Source organism: Phalaenopsis equestris, unplaced genomic scaffold (assembly GCF_001263595.1).
Source record: "Phalaenopsis equestris unplaced genomic scaffold, ASM126359v1 Scaffold225780, whole genome shotgun sequence".
Classification (NCBI taxonomy): Eukaryota; Viridiplantae; Streptophyta; class Magnoliopsida; order Asparagales; family Orchidaceae; genus Phalaenopsis; species Phalaenopsis equestris.
The window spans coordinates 83,061-87,426 of NW_018243814.1; positions in this window are offsets into that span (position 1 = coordinate 83,061).

Below are 4,366 nucleotides of genomic sequence, written 5' to 3' on the forward strand. Positions count from 1 at the left end.
TTTAGAGGCATTTCATTTCTTCTAGAAATATTTTCTACTCGCTGACACGATCACATGTTTTAATATATTTATTAACATCTCTAAACGGAGTAGGCCAATAAAATCCAACTTGCAAACTTTTATATGCTGTTTTATTTCTATTTGTTCCGAAATGTCTTCCAAATTCAGAATCATGACATCTTTGAATTATTAAGAGTTTCTTCATAAGGCACACACCTCCTAATAATTAGATCTTTATATTTTTTATATAAATATGGGTCATCCTAAAAATAGAATATTGAATCATATATAAATTTTTTTAATTGTTGATTCTTAATATTTGGTGGTAGAATATCACACACAATATAATTTACTATACCGGCATACCACGATATATTCACTTCATCAATATTATATAATTGTTCATCAGGGAAATTTTCTAAAATTTCATTTGCAAAATTAGTTAATATTTCTTATTCTAGTATAGATATATGATCAACTATTTGATTATCATTTCCCTTTCTATAAACTACAATAAAATAAAACTCTTGCAATAGAAGCATCCATCTAACTAAGCTTGGTTTAGCATCTTTCTTTTGCATCAAGTATTTGATAGCAGAATGATATGTTTGCACCATACATTTAATTCCAATTAAGTAAGGTCCAATCAAGTAAGGTCTAAATTTATTAAGGGCATAGACAATAACTAATAACTCTCTTTTAGTAGTAGTGTAATTAACTTGAGCATCATTTAGAGTTTTACTAGCATAATATATTACTTTAAAAACTTTGTTGTGCCTTTATCCTAAAATAAATCCATTGGCATAATCAATAGCATCACACATTATTTCAAATGGTTTCTCCAAATAAGGTGGAACTATTATAAGTGCAGTGATTAATTTTTCTTTTAATAATTCAAATGTTTTTTTGCATTCCTCATTAAAATCAAATTCTGTATCTTTTTCAAAAAGTTGGCATAATGGCTTAGTTAGTTTTGAAAATTTTTTTATGCAACGCCTGTAGAAACCAACATGTCCTAGAAAACTTCTTACCTCTCTAACTGTAGTATGAGGTGGTAATTTTCAATAACTTAATTTTTTATAGAATTTACTTCCATTCCATATTTAAAAATTTTATGCCCAAGTACAATTCCTCCTACAAACATAAATTGACATTTTTCCCAATTTAGTACTAGCTTGATTTTTTCACATAATTCCAGAACTTTTTCTAAATTATTTAAACATAATTCAAATGAATTCCTAAATATAGAGAAATCATCCATAAATACTTCCATTCCATGTTCAATCAAATAACTACAAATTGACATCATACATCTTCGAAATGTCGCAGGTGCATTGCATAGTCCAAAAGGCATTCTACGAATAGCAGATGTTCTATATGGGCTTGTAAATGTTGTTTTCTCTTGATCCTCATGAGAAATTAGGATTTTATGATAACCAACATATCCATCTAAAAATCAGTAACATTTGTTTCGAACCAATCTATCCAACATTTGGTCTAGAAAGGGTAAAGAAAAGTGATATTTCCTGGTAGCCATGTTTAAATTTCTTAAAGTCTATACAAATTCGTCAAACGCTAACTTGTCTTATCAGAATTAATTCATTTTTCTCATTTACTTCAACGATCACTCCTCCTTTCTTTGGAACACAGTGAATTGGACTCACCCAAGTATTGTCTGAAATATGATATATAATTCCAGCATCTCACCATTTGAAGACTTCTTTTTGAACAACTTCTTTCATTATTAGGTTTAATCTCCTCTAAGGATCAGCTTTAGGTTCATAATTTTCATCCAAGAGAATTCTGTGCATATAAATTGAAGGACTAATTCCTTTAATATCAGCTAAAGTCCATCCGAAAGCCTTTTTATATCTTTTCAACATTTCTAATAATTTTTGTTCTTGAATTTTAGTTAACTCAGAAGATAGAATAATAGGCAATGTAGATGAATCTCATAAAAATAGATATTTTAAATGGGCAGGTAACACTTTCCATTCAAGTTCAGGTGGTTTAATACTTGTAGAAAAAAGATTTTTATTATCCCAATTAATCTAAAGTTTCAAATTTGTCCTGAATAAAATCTAAATTCTCTTCTTTTATTTCATTCTCATTCTCATAATATTCTTGTTTCCTTAATTTTTCTTCAAACAATATCTTAAATTGCTCATTACTCATATAACCAGTAACTTCCATCCTAAAACATTCATTATCTTTTTCTGTTGTAGGATATTTCATAGCTTTTGCTATATTAAATTTTACTTCTTGATAATTAACTCTTATTATTAATTCTCCTTTTTGTACATCTATTGCAAGAAATGTTCTACCTAAAATAATAAGTATCTTTTTATCTTCCTCCAGATCAAATATTAGAAAGTCTACAGGGAAAATAAATTTATCCACTTTTACTAATCTACTAATAAATTTCTATAACTCCTTTAAGATAAGTTATTGATCGATCAGCTAACTGAAGAGTTACAATAGTAGGGGAAATCTCTCCCAAGTTTAAACATTTAAAAATCGATAGAGGTATAAGATTGCTACTCACTCCTAAATTAGATAAGGCTTTTCCAAAAAACTTTTCACCAATTGCACAAGGCATAGTAAAACTACCAGGATTTTTTAACTTTTTAGGAAGTTTTTTCTGAATAATAACACTACACTCTTCAATAAGTGCAACGGTCTCATGATCTGGAATCTTCCTTTTCTTGTTTAGTTTATCTTTCATAAATTTCACATAACATGAGATTTAACATGACATTTATTCCAAAGTCTCAATGAAAGGAATGTTTATCGTTAAATTTTTAAGGATTTTAAAAAATTTTGGAAATTTTTATCTTTATTCTTTTGCTTCAATCGTTGAGGAAACAGAGGTAGTGGTTTTCTAAAAAAACTTATATTTGTTCATTTTCATTTTGGTTGCTTTCAATCCCTTTCTTCTCACCATCAACTTTAGTTTCTCTATAGATTGTTGTTTCAACTTCGTTTTCACTTCATAATTGAATAACCTTAATTTGCTCCTTATTTTGATCTTTTGGATTAACTTCCACAGTACTCGGAAGATTTTCTGAAGGTTTGTTATTAAGTGCAGTAGCAATATATCCTAATTGATTTTCAATATTTCTAATAGCAGCCTCTTGATTTTCTTTCAGTTTTGTATTTGATTTCTCATATTCAACATTACTTCTTCCATCACCAACTTCTTTCTTTTAACTTATGGGTTAGGGTTAGACTTAAATTCAGGTGGATAATAAGGTCGATAATTAGGATTTCCTTGGTTATTTAAATTTTCTTAGGGGTTCACCGAATTGTTATAATTATTCCAACTAAGGTTAGGTTAATTTTTCCATCCAGGGTTGTAATAATTAGAATAAGGATTGTTATTTCAATTTTTTATAGTATTCAAAGTTTCATAAGATAATTGAGTCTCAATTATCTACCCTTGTGAATTTTCCTCTAATACTGTTGGTATTTGAGAATACTCCAATTTGATCAATCTTTTTTGATATAGCAGCAATTTGACATGCTAAAATAGACATTACATCAGAGTGACATTACATCAGAGTCATGAATATCAGAGTCATGAATACTAGCTACTCTCTTAAGATTTACCGGTTTAGAGGGCCATTGAAAATTGTTAGTAGTCATTTCTTCCATTAAAGAGTATGCTTCATCAAAAGATTTTGACATTAGTGATCCTCTTGCAACAGCATCTATAATAGATCTAAGTGATCCTCCTAATCCATTGTAAAAAGTTTGAATTTTTAACCAATCTGGTAAAGCATGGTGTGCAAATTTTCTAAGGAGATCCTTAAATCTTTCTGAGGCTTCATATATTGATTCCCCTTCAAACTGACAAAAAGATGTAATATCATTTCTAAGCTTAGTAGTTTTCGATGGAAAATATTTAGCAGCCAAAAAAAATTTTTTTTGATAGTTCTCCCCAAGTTTTGATAGATCCTGATGCTAATGAAATTAACCAAGCTTTAACTTTATCCCTTAATGAAAAATGAAAAATTCTAAGCCTAATAGCTTCATTAGACACTCCATCATATTTAAAAGTAGCAGATATTTCAAGAAAACTAGCAGGATTTAAGTTAAGATCTTAAGTAGGTGTTCCTCCAAACTGATTATTTTATACCATTTAGATAATTGCAAGTTTAAGCTCAAATGAATTAGCAGCAATAATAGGATTTTGAATAGTTAAGTGAAGTTCATCTGATGAAGGATTAGCATAATATTTTAAAGGTCTTTGTCAATTTTTACTTTTTTAACTATCTAAGTTATTCGCCATTTTAATTTCTTTTTGTTGTTTTTGAATTTTTCTAATTGTTCGTTCTAATTCTGACTTGTAAGGTACTAAACCTTC